Source organism: Saccopteryx bilineata, chromosome 5 (genome assembly GCF_036850765.1).
Source record: "Saccopteryx bilineata isolate mSacBil1 chromosome 5, mSacBil1_pri_phased_curated, whole genome shotgun sequence".
Classification (NCBI taxonomy): domain Eukaryota; kingdom Metazoa; phylum Chordata; class Mammalia; order Chiroptera; family Emballonuridae; genus Saccopteryx; species Saccopteryx bilineata.
In genome coordinates this window covers 219,099,446-219,118,728 of record NC_089494.1, presented here as the reverse complement: position 1 = coordinate 219,118,728, position 19,283 = coordinate 219,099,446, and positions in this window count along the sequence as shown.

The window sequence follows — 19,283 nt, the reverse complement described above, 5'->3', positions numbered from 1 at the left end:
GCAAAAGGGGAGTAGTCATATTTTATCCTATGAATAAAAAGCAGGGGTATCAATATGTAATATTTTGAAAGAATGAGCTATTTTTACAGAAATGAGGTGACAAAAAACAATCAACTGTATTTTTATTATTAATAATTTCTTAGTTCCTAGTTTTATCAAAATTTTAGTTAATCTTTTGCTTTGGTTTATGAGAACCACCACATGTTATTAAGAAAAACTTATTTTTTGGCCTGACCTGTAGTAGTGCAGTGGCTCAAAAGCGTCGAACTGTAACACTGAGGTTGCTGGTTTGAAACCCCGGGCTTGCCTGGTCAAGGTATATGGAAGTTGATGCTTCCTGCTCCTCCCTCCCCTTTACTCTCTCTCTCTCTCTTCTCTCTCCAAAAATGAATAAATAAAAAAAAATGAGAAAAAATTTATTTTATACACAAAAATGAATAAACAAGTTATTTACATATTTTATTTTAAACACATATGCCATTTATTTGCCAAAAGTAATTTTATTTTAATTTTATTTTTTTATAAATTTTTATTAATGTTAATTGGGTGACATCAATAAATCAGGGTACATATATTCAAAGAAAACATGTCCAGATTATCTTGTCATTCAATTATGTTGCATACCCATCACCCAAAGTCAGATTGTCCTCTGTCACCTTTTATCTAGTTTTTTTGTGCCCCTCCCCTTCCCCCTCCCCCTCTCCTCCTTCCTCCCTCGCCCCCCCTCCCCCCCACCCCCGGTAACCACCACACTCTTGTCCATGTCTCTTAGTCTAGTTTTTATGTCCCACTTATATATGGAATCATGTAGTTCTTGGTTTTTTCTGATTTACTAATTTCACTACGTATAATGTTATCAAGATCCCGCCATTTTGTTGTAAATGATCCGATGTCATCATTTCTTATGGCTGTGTAGTATTCCATAGTGTATATGTGCCACATCTTCTTTATCCAGTCTTCTACTGAAGGGCTTTTTGGTTGTTTCCATGTCCTGGCCACTGTGAACAATGCTGCAATGAACATGGGGCTACATGTGTCTCTATGTATCAATGTTTCTGAGTTTTTGGGGTATATACCCAGTAGAGTGATTGCTGGGTCATAAGGTAGTTCTATTTTCAGTTTTTTGAGGAACCACCATACTTTCTTCCATAATGGTTGCACTATTTTATAGTCCCTCCAACAGTGAATGAGGGTACCTTTTTCTCCACAGCCTCTCCAACATTTGCTATTACCTGTCTTGTTAATAATAGCTAATCTAACAGGTGTGAGGTGGTATCGCATTGTAGTTTTGATTTGTATTTCTCTAATAACTAAAGAAGATGAGCATCTCTTCATATATCTGTTGGCCATTTGTATTTTTCCTGGGAGAAGTGTCTGTTCATGTCATCTCCCTTTTTTTTGTTGTATTGTTTGTTTGTTGTTGAGTTTTATAAGTTCTTTGTAAATTTTGGATATTAGGCTCTTATCTGAGCTGTTGTTTGAAAATATCATTTCCCATTTAGTTGGCTGTCTATTTTGTTGTCAGTTTCTCTTGCTGAGCAAAAACTTCTTAGTCTGATGTAGTCCCATTATCTTTGCCTTCACTTCTCTTGCCTTTGGAGTCAAATTCATAAAATGCTCTTTAAAACCCAGGTCCATGAGTTTAGTACCTATGTCTTCTTCTATGTACTTTATTGTTTCAGGTCTTATATTTAGGTCTTTGATCCATTTTGAATTAATTTTCATACAAGGGGACAAGCTGTAGTCGAGTTTCATTCTTTTGCATGTAGCTTTCCAGTTTTCCCAGCACCATTTGTTGAAGAGGCTTTCTTTTCTCCATTGTGTGTTGTTGGCCCCTTTATCAAAAATTATTTGACCATATATATGTGGTTTTATTTCTGGACTTTCTATTCTGTTCCATTGGTCTGAGTGTCTATTTTTCTGCCAATACCATGCTGTTTTGATTGTCGTGGCCCTATAATAGAGTTTGAAGTCAGGTATTGTAATGCCCCCAGCTTCATTCTTTTTCCTTAGGATTGCTTTGGCTAATCGGGGTTTTTTATAGTTCCATATATATCTGATGATTTTTTGTTCCATTTCTTTAAAGAATGTCATAGGAATCCAAAGGTAATTTTAAATGATAAAATAAAATATACTTTAATAACACTTAGGTTAATAAACATTAAATATAAATGCTATAAAAGTATACTGCTTACAAAAATTAGGGAATATTTTATCACTTCATATGAAGAGTGTGAACGTAAGTGACATGTAAATTCAGTAACTTTTCTTTGACCAATTAAATTTTTTAAAAAAACATCATGTTATATATTTCCAGTTACTTTTATTAATTATTTACAGAAATTTCTCATAACAGTTGGTAACAAAAACTGACATTCCTTTTGGGAAAGAAGCATGCTAACTAAATATTTTTATTTAAAGATGAGCTGTAGAACCCATCAAGACTGAACATTTTAAACAGATTATGTCCAGTATTAAAAATAGAACATATCTTAATCGTGCAGCTAGTTTTTGGTAGTGGGAACATATTTTCTTTTAGAATTTGCTTTGCTGTTTCAAATATTGTTATAATTGTTATTAAGAATTAACATTCAAAATAAAATGCTTAAATTTACTTTAGAGCTGGCTGGTTAGCTCAGTTGTTTAAAAACATCATCCTGAAACAAGGTTGCAGTTTCTATCTCTGGTCAGGGAAGCAATCAAAAATGCATGACTGAGTGGAATAATAAATGAGTGCTTCCCTTCCCCCTCCCCTCTGTCTCCCCTTCTCTCTCTATCTGAAACAATAAAAGCCCAAACCAGATAGATCAATCGGTTGGAGCATTGTCCCTGAGCATGGAGGTTGCTGGTTCAACTCCCTGATCAGGGCACATACAGCAGCAGCTCAATGATCCTGTTTTTCTCAGCCTGCTTCTCTTTTAAAAAAAAGAAAAATCTGCCTGACCAGGCAGTGGCGCAGTGCATAGAGCATTGGACTGGGATGTGGAGGATCCAGGTTCGAGACCCTGTGGTCGCCAGCTTGAGAGTGGGCTCATCTGGTTTGAGCAAAGCTCACCAGCTTGGACCCAAGGTCGCTGGCTCAAGAAAGGTGTTACTTGGTCTGCTGAAGGCCCACAGTCAAGGCACATACAGGAGAGCAATCAATGAGCAACTAAGGTGTCGCAATGAAAAACTGATGAGTAATGCTTCTCATCTCTCTCCATTCCTGTCTGTCTGTCCCTATCTATCCTTCCCTCTGACTCTTTCTCTGTCTCTGTAAAAAAAAAAGAAGAAAAAAAACCTTTAAAAATCTAAAATTTTATCATTTCAAAAAATTTATACTGTTAAGTTTTATAGTATTTATGCTATTATTTTTATTCATGTCTCTTAAAGAAAAGTAATATTTATTACAAGATTTAATGTAATTTTCTTGTGATATCAAGTTTAAAATCTGCTGATTTCTGTCTCATTATAAAATAAAAAAGCCAAAGACAAAGGAAGAAGTAAAAAATGCATGATTTGTTTCACTGCAAAAAAAAAAAAAATAGAACATGACATCCACAAGCTGACAAGGACATTTTTAAACAGCGGTAGGTAGTAGGTATCTGTCAGAAGCAACATTCAAGCAGCCGCAATGCCTAGTTCAAGATATTATTTATAAAGTAAAATGAATCAAGAAATTCAACCAAAGAAGTTCTTTTCCTGCTCTTTTTTAAGCTGTCTTTCTATAAGCAGTGTGATTCTCCTCAAGAAGCTCTATAAGCTAAAAAAAGTGTTAAGCAATTCAGAGCCAACCTTGTTTTAGCATACACTAAATCCTATTTAAATAATAAAATTATTATCATAACTCCCAAAGTCTACTACTTGTATCTTTGTTCTACAGAAAGCTTTGCTGTTGCATACAAATGCAAGTATTCTATCTTCCAAAAATATTCGAACTTTTAGTTAGATGTAACACAGTTTTCTTTCTTAAAATTTATGGCTTTATAATTAGCAGCCTTTTATTCTACTTATGATGGCCTAAAATAAATGTAAACATTTCAATGGCTGGTCATGGCATTCATTTCAATCTCTTTTATGCAAATTATGTGTGAGCTAATTTGAATATGAATTTACTGTTATTTTTATAGTTAAAAATAATTTAATTGCTTGACTCTTCTCAAGAGGACGAGCAGGAATGTTTTTAATGATTTTAAAACCCCAGGTAATTTTGAGTGAAAAAAATATGTAAATTACACTGGAGCCTCTCTCAGCTTTTTCGTGTGGTTCATGCTGCTGAAGTGCTTTGTAGATGATACACTGCCCAACGCTAAACTTTTATTAAAATAACTAAAAGAACAAACACAAAGTCAACAGAAAATTGATAAGTATTGCTAAGGTTGTAGTGTGGTATTAATATTAATAACTCTTAATTTTACATATTATTGCCAAATAAGAAATGTACTGGTAATAAATATGCTATCTTACTCATTTACTGCTATTAGTCTGACTAGTGGTAAAATAGAGCTAAATAAGAATGTACTGACAAAATAAGTGTACAAAAATTATGTAAAATATTAAATCCAGTTTGTTGCTCTTATAATCATAATTCTGTATTATTAATTCAGTGATCATAGTGATGTAATCTGTAACAAAAAACAAGTATATAATCAATTCTGTGCTTTCACCTCTGGCCAAGCTCTCCTTCCAATTAAAAGACCTTGTTTCGTCGGTCAATGCACATCAACGGTTAACATCCTAGCAAGAAGAATAAGCATAAGTGGGAGCTACATCTCACCCCTCCTTCTCACTCCCACTCTGCTAAAGCTTGCAATTCTGATTCTCACTAGAGGCCAAGAAGGCAACTGGACTGTGGGGATATATGGACACTTATTACATGAAGCAAACATTGTTATTTATAAGTTACTTGCTAGCTTCAGTTCCTGTAGCAACCAATGACCTTCAGGTATGCTAGTTCTGACAGATGTGTGGGCTTCATTCAGTTGTCTGAACACAACGAGCTGGCTTGCACATAGTCACCTCAACAAAGAACTCTCAACTCAACACCGTTCTTTCAATTCCTTCCTTCTATTTTTGTTTATTCCCCCTTCTTCTCCCTTTTTATAAAAATTCCTGCCTGCACCAAAAGAGCAAAATGGGTTTTAGAGGACGGGAGCCTCCCATCTTCTCAGGCGATCGGTACATTAATAAACCTCTTTCCTTCTCATCCGCACCTGTGTTATGGAATTGGTTTTTATGGTGACAGGAAGCTGGACCTGCAGGTCATTTTGTTTGTTCATTAATTTTTCAGAAATACATTCTAGTTGCAGTGTGTCAAGAATTTTTTAAATGTAATTTATTAATTTATTGGTTGATATTTATTAAACACAATTATGTATTAAACAGTTTTTTAGTTCCTAGGGTGATAGCATTAAAATTAATAGATATCATCCCTTCATGGAGCTTTTATATTCCAGTGGAAGGGATAATAATAACACAAAATAGTAAAATATGTACAATGTTAGTAAGTGCTCTGGAGAAAACTGATGTGGAAAGTGTGATACATTTGATAAGGAAGCCCAGAGGAGGAGTTCTTTAATACTGCATATAGAGGATAGAGAAGTTTCCACTGAGAAATAAAGATGTAAATTTTGAAGGAAGACTAAATGAAAATGAGAAAACAAACTTATTTCTTAATTGCTTTTAAAGAGACAGAGAGGAAGAGAAAGAGCGAGAGAGAGAGAATATTTATTTGTTGTTCTATTTAGTTGTGCGCTCATTGTTGTTTCCCATATGTACCCTGACCAAAGATCTAACCCACAGTGTTGGTGTTTCAGATTATACTAACCTACTGAACTAAACAGCCAGGGTCAGAGAAACATTTTAAATAAAATACTTTTAAAGGAGCAAAAGCCCTAAGGAAATAGAGTGTCTAGTGTGTCTAAAAAAAACAAAGAGGCCACAAAATTTTGAGAAGAGTGGAGATCAAGTATAAAGAAATGAGGTTAAATAGGAAAATGGTGGTAGAGTAAGATGGGGAAGATTGCATTAAGACATGTATGGAGTTTGATTTTTCTCTAAATGCAGTGTGAAATTATGCTGGGTTTAATGAAAAATACATATTTTGAGAGGATCAGTAAAGTTGTGTTGTGACTAGAATGCAGGTGGGCAATACGGAAGTAAGAAGATTAGTTAGGAGGCCATTAACACAATGCAGTTGAGAATGATGGTGACTTAGGCCAGATCTGTGAAGTGCCAGTAATAGTGGAGAATTATGAATATATTCTGAAGCTAGAGCCCAAAAATGCTCACAAATTGAAAAAAAATATATATTTAAAAAAAAAAAAAAGACTCCAAGGGTTTGGACCAAACTACAGATACACAATTATTGCTAATAATAAAACAACTGAAATTGTGGAAATAAAATATTTTACACAAGTGGAGGAAGGTAATATAAAAAGTGGTTAGTTTTAAATATTTTAAGTTTGAGTGTTTATTTAATATTAAAATAATAACCAGAGTTAGATGGCAAACCTTTTAAGTCTGAGATAATTCGAGTCATATTTTATTTAACAGTATTAATCATGCTACTTTGTTAAGTACAGACAAAAATGAATGGGAGCAGTCCAGGCTAATGAAGTTGGAAGTAAGAAATTGGCTGTTATCAACATAAATATCATACAAAGTGGATACATCATCCATATTCCAACTAAAGTGCAAGGGGCAGAAATATATTGGTTACTAATAAGATCTGTAAAAATAGCCAATAAATAAAAGTCTTGAACTAAAGGCTTTTCGAGTTGTGGACTTTCTCTAAAATTTCTTTTTCAGGAAACAAATAATACTCTAAAATACCAAGCCCAGCCATTACTTATTCATAATCCTGGCTAGCATTCATAGCAATATTATATATATATATATATATATATATATATATATATATATATATATATTTATTTATTTATTTATTTTTCTTCTGAAGCTGGAAAGGAGGAGGCAGTCAGACAGACTTCTGCATGCGCCCAACCGGGATCCACCTGGCAATGCTTTGCCCATCTGGGGCATTGCTCTGTTGTAACCAGAGCCATTCTAGTGCCTGAGGCAGAGGCCACAGAGCCATCCTCAGCGCCTGGGCCAACTTTGCTCCAATGGAGCCTCGGCTGCGGGAGGGGAAGAGAGACAGAAAGGAAGGAGAGGGGGAGAGGTGGAGAAGCAGATGGGAGCTTCTTTTGTGTGCCCTGGCCGGGAATCGAACCCGGGACTCCTGCACACCAGGCTGATGCTCTACCACTGAGCCAACCAGCCAGGGCCATAGCAATATATTATACCAGCATACAGATGATAATTTCAAAGTTTGTTCAGACTGGTGCTAGAAGGTGCAGAACTTTCTGGTTATTTCAGTTCAGAAGTTGAGTTTGCCTAAGGTGGATGAATGTTTTATCCATTTGAATTCTCTAGCGAATTTTAAGGGGATTGCATGAAAATAAATATCATGTTGTGATAGTGGAAATATTTCAAATAATTCTGTTCTCAGAAAGTCATAATTGATTTATGACTATTGATTATACCAGATAAAAATCAAATTTTTCACTTTGCTCATGCATCAATAACATCAAGCAATACACCAGATATGGGAATTTTTTAAGTCATCTCTAATGTCTATAAGTTTTTATTTTACTATATAGTCATACAACTGTTACAACTGGGTTAGTGACTTATGTTGATCTAGTAGCAAATTGGATAAAGTCAACCAAGACTTCTATATAACTAGATTTACTCTTCCCCATTTGAAAACAATTGGTTTCAAAGGGCACACTGTAAATACAAAAAATACAGATGAGAAAGTCTGCATGAAGGAAGGATCAATGCACAAACAGGAGGAAAGTAATGCTCACAGTGAATTGTTGGTCAAAGTCTATTTTCCACACTTTGCTAAAGTATCCAACTCATCTTGCTCTCGTTTCTATAATTATGCCTCAGCAGTGTAAGTTGCCATTTTTTCCATTGCTTTGCCTTCACTTTGAAGGATTAGAATCTCCTTAAATGGACTGTTATCTGAAAGAAAAATTCTAGGAAAAAAAAATTGTCAAAACCTAAAGCCCCCCACATCTCTCTATGATTGCCCATTAAACCACAAATATCAATATCCATGTATACCAAGATTTGAGTTTTAACACACACAAAAAAGAATAATTATTAAATATTGTTTTCAAGTTAAAAATATATGTATTATTAAGCTATTTGTAGGCACTCAATCTCTCCTAGTTGTCCACTCATTTTCAGTGGAGGGGCTACAGTACGAAATACGCACTGGGAACTGGGGGATCCACGAGCACTTGGTCCGATGTGAAAGGGAGCCTGTGTGAGTTGTTGGGCATCAACTTTTCTTAATTTAAATTAAATGGTAAATTTCATTATTTTCTGTAAAATATATATATATAAGTTGAATTAAAGGATTTTCTAATTTACAAATGTGTTTGCAAACACTTTTAGTAATAATAAATTTAGCTATACATAAGAGTTGAATGCTCATCCACTTCTCTGTTGCATTGGGCATGCATCGTATGTTCATCTTGATTTGGACAGAAAGTCTGACTACTTCTCATGTTAGGAGAATAAAAGGAATAGACTGCAGAGGTAGTCAACCTTTTTATACCTACTGTCCACTTTTGTATCTCTGTTAGTAGTAAAATTTTCTAACTGCCCACTGGTTCCACAGTAATAGTGATTTATAAAGTAGGGAAGTAACTTTACTTAATAAAATTTATAAAGCATAGTTATAGCAAGTTAAAGCATATAATAATAATTACTTACCAAGTACTTTATGTCAGATTTTCGCTAAGTTTGGCAGAAGAAATCTTTATAAAACAAGTTACTATAGTTAAATCTATCTTTTTATTTATACTTTGGTTGCTCCACTACTGCCCGCCATGAAAGCTGGAATGCCCACTAGTGGGCGGTAGGGACCAGGTTGACTGCCACTGGAATAGAGTAATGTATGTGGACAAAGACAAATTGAGGAGATGGGGATCTATTTACATAATTCTTCCCCAGACCTCCTTATTATCAAATTGCCAATCTTTCTCCTTGCAAGTCCTTGACTATCTATCAAACTATTTGCCACATTTTATGGGTTAATGTAGGTTTATCCTTCCGCTTATCCCTCTCTCTAAGTAATTCAGCAACCAAGCATGAAGTTTAAAGTTATCCTACTTGGAAGATTTTCTTGTAGTTATTCACTTTCAAGTTTTGTCAACATGTTTATCAGCACTGTCTATAAACTAGATCTGATTTTATCTTTTTCCTTAGCCAAACAATTGTAGGCAATGCTTCAGAAAGCATTATAGGTTGGTGTTTCATGAATACATGAGACACTTCCTTGTATAACTTATTTATGCCTACAATACCTGTGGTCTTGTATATTCACTTATTTCCAGTTTTAACTTGACAGCAGAGTGCTGCTAATACATGCAAATTTATGGCTTGATAACTCAGACATTTAGAATCCAATTTGTACAGTTAGGTTACGTGGTAATATGGAGGTCCATGCTAAAGCACTCAGTCTCTACAAGGCACGATGTTAATGCAGAGCTGTTTTTCCAAAAGAACAGGTTTCTACATTAAATGGCTTATATTTGCTCCCAAATCCATGGAGTATGCATTATATTTTATTATAGGCACCTTCCAAAAATTATCCTATTCATCATAGACAGTTTACCACCAAATCTGTGGTATCATATGCCCCAGTTTCAGATCATTTGGCCAGACAGCAAATCACTTGTGAAGCTTCCTCTCCTGCTGAACTTAAAGCACATAGATGTATGTGTTACACTGTAAATAGGCTTATAAAAACATGGTGAAAAGTAGTAAGAGCTGCTGCTAACACCTAGGGAGGACTGGAGAAAGGGAGTTAAGTCAGTCTGAGGTATTTCTTTCCTGTGTTTCTTTCCTGCAGGATTGCCTTGCTTGCTTTGTCATGTGGTCTTTGGTCAAAAGGCACTGCTTTTTTCAGACAAGTCTTTTGCTTACAAAACTCCCTCTCTCTGGTCATATAATCTTTCTCTCATACTTTGTATTACCTCTTCAAAACTGTGATTGGTAACAAGTTTTGGATATTATTCTCTCAAGGATTCTTTATTTGTCCCTTTATTTTTCTTAATATTTTCCGCTCCTTGAGAACATCTTTGACAGAAATCAAATTTACTGCAGTCTCTCCTTTGTAACAGAAACTTAATGCAATAGAATATTATTGCATTTCAATACTCTACAGCAGTTATTTTCAACCAATATGCTGTAAAACATTTTAAAACATGCAATACCTAACTATTTAATCAGGAAGTCTGACCTCTTTTTCCTTAGATTGTACAATAAAAAAATAATAACAGCCAACAAACAATAGCTGTCTGTTGTAAACAAATAAAAATTATACATATTTTTTATTTAGGTCTGCAAAAACAATATATTTTTTGGTGTGCCACAGAAATTTAGTAACTAGTTTATTGTGCTATGAGACAAAATAGGCTGAAAACCATTGGTCTACAATATTACCAATAAAAATTTTATTTTAATTTTGTTTTAAATAGTCAATTTACTTGACTAATATCTTTGTTTTTTTCCACTTTATTGATGTTATAATCTTTCTAAACTCTTATATTCTATAATCTTTCAGAAACATAAACTTTCTGAATTAATCTTTTGCTTTAATACTTTAGTTTGAAGGGGATTTAAGTGATTGCTTTAAGACATGAATAAAAGTAATTTAGTTATGAATATTAGTATTTTTTGACATTTGTGTTTCAAATAATTTTCTTTTATATGTTGTTTGTCTCAAAAAATTGATAATGACTTTTCTACTATTTGTTTGAGATTATTATATTATTGCTGAATTAATTTTTATTTTGTATAAATATATCAATTATCATAACTCATAATCTTGACTACTTTGTCATTTTTTTATTAAATGTCAAGGAACATTTTTTATTTAACCTTTGAAAAGAGATTGCTTTTTATTCTGGTCCTGTTTCCTTTCTTTTGATTTTTACTATGAAATCAATCTTGCTACAAAAATTTAGACTATGCTGGCTTTTATTTATTATTATTTGTTCTCATTTCTTCTTAGGATTTTCTTTTGTTTTTTCAATTTTTTTTTACATTATAATAAATTCTGAATTATACGGATACCATATACTGTTATTTTGTGGACAATAAAAAGCAGAGAGATTTTCATTTTATTATTTGGTTACTAATAGTAAGGAAATTAGGAGAAAGACTTTCTATTAAAGTCTTAAAACTAGTGTCCTTTTCAATTTTTACAAGGTTTTATCGACAGAAGAAAGCAGAGGTGGGGCCCCTGGTTTACTTTTTCTCTTACTGCTTGCTTCCTTATGACAGAAGATAAATCTCTGCAGTAATATGAATGGCCTTAAACCTCCTTTATGTCCTTTCTCTGAGATTATTATATCCTCTTACCTAAAACTCTATCATTGTGTGCAGCCCATGTTAGGAATCTAGCAAGGATTAATTTATTTTGGTTATAAACTTGGCCCCATGGGAATGTCTCCTGCTCCATTACTCATATTTTGAGAAGTACCTGTAATTACTGTTCATAGACCAAGTGTAGAACAGCAGAACTACTGTCCATTAAGAATCCTTTAGTTTTCGTTTACTTTTATTATCTACAAACATACATTTTCTTCTAGTCACTGACATCATAGAAATTAGTATTAGCATTTTATAAATAGAAACCACCTAAAATATTATTCTTTTTTCCGAAGTTGGAAACAGGAAGACAGTCAGACAGACTCCCACATGCACCTGACCGGGATCCACCCGGGAATCGAACCCGGGACTCCTGCACGCCAGGCTGATGCTCTACCACTGAGCCAACCAGCCAGGGCCAACCTAAAATATTATTGATGTGTATCAGAAATCTATTCTTATTTTAAAAGAGGATTGGATCCAAGTAAATGGAAGCTTTGCATTTCCAACCTACGGTTAAAGAATGAAATGCAAAGTATCTTCTTAACTTTCTAATTATGTTTTTTTTTCCTTTCTGAGACTGAATGCAAAATATGTACCTTGTCTCATTATTGCTTTGCCTATTCTAATAATATTATATAGTATGGCAATTATTCTTATTTTGTGTGTGACAGAGAGAGAGAGAGAGAGAGAGAGACAGAGACAGATAGGGGCAGACAGACAGGAAGGGAGAGAGATGAGAAGCATTAATTCTTCGTTGTTGTTCATTGATTGTTTTCTCATATGTGCCTTAACCGGGGGGCTACAGCAGAGCATGTGACCCCTTGCTCAAGCCAGCAAACTTGGGCTCAAGCCAGCAACTCTGGGCCTCATACCAGCAACAATTGGGCTCAAGCCAGTGACCATGGGGTCATATCCATGATCCCATGCTTAAGCCAGCGACCCTGCACTCGAGCTGGTGATCCTGTGCCAGGGTGTCCTCGAAGTTTCGAACCTGAGTCTTCCACGTTCCAGTTTGACACTCTATCCACTGCACTAGCACCAGGTCAGGCAATTATCCTTATATAATATTTAAAGCATAATTCAGACTCTTTTCTATTATTACAAAAATTTTTATTTGTTTTTGTTTTGGCAACTTTTAAAGGATGTTTTAACAGAAAGAAGTCAAACAGGAGTTACTAGTTTATAAAATCTTTACTCCTGAAATCCACCTAGGTTTTTGACAAGCTAACATTTGTGCTTGTGACAGGTGTCCAGAATTTCAGATTAAGTCCATCTGTCTATTGCCAAAAAAGGTTTTCTACAAGTTACCAGTAGGAAAAAAAAACACAAAATAACAAAACAGACAAATAAAAACAGACTTATCCAACAGGACTACAAACACTAGGAACCATATGCTCGCTAAAATGAATAGCATTAACAATTCTAGGAGCATTTAAATTTTTACAGAATGAGCTTAATGTCATAAAATGAATGCTAATTGTTACTTTCTGCAGTGGAAGTTAGGTATTTGTTGTTGTGGCTGTCTACCATGTTCAATTTCTCTGCCTTAATATAAGGCTGTCACTAAATGATATCTATCATCTCAGAAGAAAGCAAATCTTTTGACTATAATAAATGAAATCAGTGGGCTCTACCTTTGAATAGCACAGCAAGATAAATTGTCTGGAGAGCAGAGAACTTCAGACATATGCAAGCCTTGGCTGTGCTTTTCTTTGGACAATGAACTGGGGAAATTAACTTTATTATTGCATTTACCATTTGCAAAATGAGAATATCCACTTGTGATTTTGTTTTCCAAACTAAACTAAATCATGAATTGTAATGACAAATAGTTTATATATCAAAATATAGTCTTTAACGTGTAGCAATGTCAGTGATAGAAGAAAAATGTTTTGACAATATTAAGTATATTAGTCATAAAATTAAAATTAGCAATTCTGTTTGGCCTATTTTCTCAAAATAAACTTAGAGGTCTGCATTTTAACTGTAAATGTATCAGAGCACAACTTTTATTATTAAATGTAGTTGCTAACTTTATCATAAACTTTTAAAGATAATTATAGATTTGGAGTTTTTCTGAATATTTTTAACTTAATTTTAAACCATAGAGTGTTTTAAGGAAGTTGTGAAAAGTAGATACCCTTTGAAAAATAATTTTAAAAAGTAATAATGGATATTAAACAAAATAATATTTTCTTTTTAAAATTTTATTTATTTATTTGATTAAGTAAAAGGCGGGAAGGCAGAGAGACAGACTTCCACACATGCCTCAATGGGGATCTACAGTGCAAGCCTCCTCCCCCCCAACAGGGTGATGCTCTGCCCTTCTGGGGCTGCTACTCTGTTGCTCAGCAAGCAATCTATTTCGGATCCAGAACTGAGGCTTTGGTGTCATCCCTAGAGCTCAGGGCCAACCTGCTCAAGCCATCTAAACCATGGTTGAGGGAGGGGAAGAGAGAAAGACGGAAAGATAAAAGGGGGTAGATGGGGTTAAGAAGCAGATGGTTGCCTCTTCTGTTTGTCCTGAAGGAGAATTGAACCTGGGACTTCCACATGCCAGGCCAACGCTCTACTGCTGAGCCAACCAGTCAGGGCCAAGAATAATATTTAGATTACTGTTATGACATCATTAAATATTTAAAAATGTATTATATTTTTATAAATTATAATTCATATTCTAATTACTAGTTATCTAAAAAGTGAATCTTTTCAATGAAAATGGGTAACGAATATATTTTAGATAAGAAAAATAGTATCTCTTGGAAAGATAAGACAGAAACAGAAAATGTTTTCTGTAAGTAAAGACATTGGAAGTTTCTTCAGTAAGAATCATTATTAAAAAATATTTAGTTTCTAAAAGAAAATGAAACACTAAAAGATCCAGTCATTATATTGCTGTTACAAATACAAATTATAATTACTGTTGGTGGACATATGACACTAAATAAAGTAGATGAAATCTCACATATTTAAAATTATTTTGATCTCTATCAGAGATCAAATATATGTAAGATAAATTCAGAGTTTGACTTTCATTCTAGTCAAAGTACTTTATAATTTATGTAACAAAATCCTCATTATTATTTTATATATGCAATGTATATTAATACATTAATTATTTAGTACAAGGATAAGAAAACTACAAAACTCAAACTAAATCCAACTTTACATTTATTTTGTAAATAAAGTTTTATTGGAACAGAGGCACATCTACTTAAGTATTGTTTTTGGCTGTTTTCCTGTTACATTTGCAGAGTGTGTAAGTGGCACAGACTTCATGGCTTATATCATCTCAATTATTTAATATTTAGCCATTTACAAGTTTGCTAAAATCTGATTTAGAATATTGTTTAGAACATTGTAGAAATTCAATTATCTACTGTTGTCAGAATACTTAATGAGGTAAAATATAAGTTTATAAAATTTAATAATCAGACTTAAAAAGTCTTCATAAAATGTTGTAGAATAAAAAAAGCCTTTTAAAGAAGAGATATTACATATCAATAGTAATGAAATGTGATAAAATGTTATAATAATTATTCCTTTGAAAATCTATTGTAAAAAACTTAAAATATGTAAAATATAAAATATTTTCAATATTTATAGAAATGTTAAAAAATGAAATTTGCATTATATTTTATTTCCACATGGTGTACATAGTTATTATAAATTATACTTAATAATACACAATATTTAAATATAGTATTAATTCAAACAGCCAATATATAAAATTTTATACAGTCAATGGTTTTTATAGATTTAAGAATTTTATATAATTCAATGACAAAAACTATGAAAACAAATACAATAGAATGATTATGTTAGGCTGATAATTTTATGGATGACTTATTTTCTCTTTTTACATAGTTCTGTTGTATACTTAAGATTATTCTTAAAATGATAAGACATATCATTATCTTCCCATTTTTTATATTTAATATATATAAATATATTGACTATTGGGCTATATTACAGTATAGAATCTTGATATTAGAAATAAGTATATATATATTAACTCTTCTAATCTTCCAAACTAAAACTTTTTATGATAAGTAACTGGTAGTTTACCATTTTTTTCTTCATCATTTCAGTGACAAGAGCTTATAATCAAATATCAGGCTCTTAAACCAGAAAATAAATATATCTCTGATAACTGTTACTTAAATCTAATGTTGTTTCTTTTCAACAATGATGACCTTCTACATTATGAGATGGAAACAGTTTACCTCAAATTTTTCAGCTTCTTATTTATAACATCAATGTATTTTAAGACATGTTTTCTCAGTGTTTATAAGTGGATAATACTAGAGGTTTTGATGAGACTCTACAGGCTTCAGTCACGTCTCTGAAAAATGTAGGTGAAAGATGGCGTAGAGGTCACTACTATCTATCACTTTTTCAAACTTACTAATGTCTACAAATCTTATTTACTGTTTTGGGATGCTTGGAATATGGTTTTCTCTTCTGAAACAGTGGAGTCATGCTCTCTGTAGCTATCCATACTAGTGGTGTGGTTCTGTAATTCAGATATAATTTCATTTTCTTTTTTCTTCTCCCATGACACATGAGCTGATCCTAAAATACTTGATGAGCAAGAGAGACTTCTGAATTTTTATAAATTATAGAAATGGGATCATGGCTGCAAGTATTAATTAGATATAACTACTTGTTTTAGATATCCTTGAAATTTTTTAAATTTGTTTTTGTTTGTTTGTTTTTTGTAACAGAGACAGAGAAAGAGAAAGATAAGGACAGACAGACAGAAAGGGAGAGAGATGAAAAGCATCAGTTCTTTGTTGCAGCACTTAAGTAGTTCATTGATTGTGTTTTTATATGTGCCTTGACCCCTGGGGGGGGGGTTATAGCAGAGTGAATGACCCCTTGCTCAAGCTAGCAACCTTGAGCTCAAGCCAGAGACCTCCCGGTCAAATTGGTGAGCCTGTGCTCAACCCAGATGAGCCCGCACTCAAGCCTGTGACCTCAGGGTTTCAAACCTGGGTCCTCTGAATCCCAGTCCAACACTCTATCCACTGCCTGGTCATGCAATTCTTTAAATTCTTAAGGGTATTTATTTAAAACTGAAATTTTGTGAAGGGAAAATGATAAAAAGGCCCAAGCCCATAGTGTAAAATAAACATTTCAAATTACCAAAAGTTAATTCAGGCATACAGACATAGAGAAAATGATTAAAAACAACTTAAAAAATAATTGCAGATGTGTAATTGACTCCCATTGCTACATTGCTATGACAGTGAAAAGAGATCTTGCAGTTATTCAATGAATTTATTCACTGAATTTGTTTCATTCTTGTTTGTCCCTGTATGGGGGCATAAATGGTGATGGACAAAGACTTGACTAGGAGTGAAGGCGCATACACAGTGCAGTGTAGAGAGATGTGTTGTAGAATTGAGCACTTAAAACCTGTATAATTATGCTAACTAGAGTCACCCTTATAAATTTAACTACAAAAACTGTGCAATGTAGCATAGAGATGACATATGATAGAATGGTACACTTGAAACTTATGAACCAATTTTAAAATTAACTAATTTTATTAATCAGTCACCCCAACAAATTTAATTGAAAAACAAAAAAAATTGAAAACCACTAGTACATGTTTTCAATTCTGCTTGTGCAATAATATAGCCATATTTTTTAAATATCAGACCTGTTAAGGAATTATGAAGTATTTCCATTCTTTTGTTTGAAATTACTTAGTGCTGAGCCTTTAAGTTGCCCTATTTAAAAAGACTCAACACTGTCACTGTAGTGTTTGCAATGCTATTGTTATGATATTAACGTTAAGGTAGACATCCAACTTGAATAGGTGTAATGGAGATGTAAAATTATATCCCAGATGCACCAATTCTTTAGTTTATATTAAAAAAAAATGTATTATTGACTTTTGGAAATGGTGGGAAAAATTATCTGCACTAAAGTAGTCTTACACAAGTTGTTCATACTAAATAAATTTTTAAATGAATCTTAATGTACTAGTTGGGTAAACATATATTTTAACAAGCTAAGTAGGATTACATATATTGACTATGTACATATTTATTATATATGAAGGCATTTTATTTTATTCAAACTGACAATAAAGAGATACTAGTTTTCCAATAGCACAAAATGTGCAGTCTGTATTATCGATTAGCTTTTGTACTTACATAGATATTTAAATTAATTCTAGATATACAGCAATGGTTCTGTCAGTTTTCTCAGTGTTAAAATTGCGCTTTCATTGTGGAAATAAAACATTACTCTATTTTTTGGAAAAATAAATATGAATGTGCTCAATACAAAGCAAAAATTTGTAATTATTTATGGAAATACATTTTTATAAAATCTAAATACACATTTTATAGGTGTGGAGACCATATGTCAAATAATTTTGTGAAAAAAAATGTAAAACTTTACCCATACCATCATCCAAATGACACATCTTTATTCCTGAATAGTTAAAGGCCTTAAATTCTATTATATCTGCCTGACAAATAAGAGGGTGAACCTTCTCTGAATAAAGATACTGTCACTTAGAATGCCTACAGATTTATATATACAGTATCTGTCACTCATACAAAATGGAATAGGCATGCAAAAATGAAAAACAGTGAAAAGCAAGAGAAAAAGAGACCTTAAATATTGAAAATTATGGTTATATTGAAAATTATGTAACCTTCTAGCACATCACAATGCTTAGAAGAACAGCATCACGCAGAAAATCACCAATCCTAAGGATATCAGAACTTATCAATGGCTGTTGGAAAAATGCGATATTATCAACTGGGACCAAATTTTTCAAATACAGGGGCCGCAGAATGAGTTAGGTGATGTTTCCAAAACGATTCCAACTCAAAGCAGTTGTGTGTAAAGCTAATTTCTTTCAAGGCAGTTCCTTTTTCTCCTGATTCAACTTTGCCAGACACCAGGTTCCTGTATGTAAATCAAATTTCTACTTTTGGGATAGGACTTACTGCTATGGAAGTACATGTTATCTGAGTTACACATGCTAGTATCATTGTGGAATATTTAGGTGCCTTGAATGGGCTATTGAGTTTAAATCTGAGTGTGTGTGTGTGTGTGTGTGTGTGTGTGTCTGTTTACTTTTTTCCTTTCTTCTGTGCTTGACAGCTTATAATTTCCTGCAAATCAAATCAGTGTCTTTGACCATAGTAATAAAGGAACTCAGGAGTTCTGTAAAAAAAAAAAAATAAATAGATAGATAAATAAATAAATAAATATATTTTTTTAAAAATGATGATCTCTCTTTCTTTTACTTTTCTGCATTTACCTCTCTCATCAAATTCTCTTTTTCTTTATCTGAAAACCCTCCAAGAATTCAGGACTCCAAAGGAGATTTCAGCATATTTTCAAACATCTGCAGACATGGAAAACATTATTTTCTATTACTCTTCAAACAAACTTGTTACAAATTTGACATGTCAAACATTTTGGGATATTATTCTTTAATCATGCATGAGGTAATTGAGGCATTAGTGAAGATTCCTACCGAGTTCTTCCGCGTCTCAGTCCAACGCTTTATCTATTGCGCCTCTGCCTGGTCAACCTACGGAGTTCTTTTTAACCCCTCAGTGTACTCCACCAGTAACCTTTCTTATAAAAGATCAAACATAAATCAGGCAAAACCATAAAAATATTGAGAGATTTTTAAAATAAAGTTTTTTTAAAATATAGTTCCTGCCATAGAAATGGTATTTTATCAACATCACTTTTATTCAGTTAAAGGGTTATATAGTAGCACAATAAAATAAAATAGAACCCCAAAATGGATAACAGATATATTGTTCTAAACACAAATTTATTCCAAATGAGAAATTTTAATG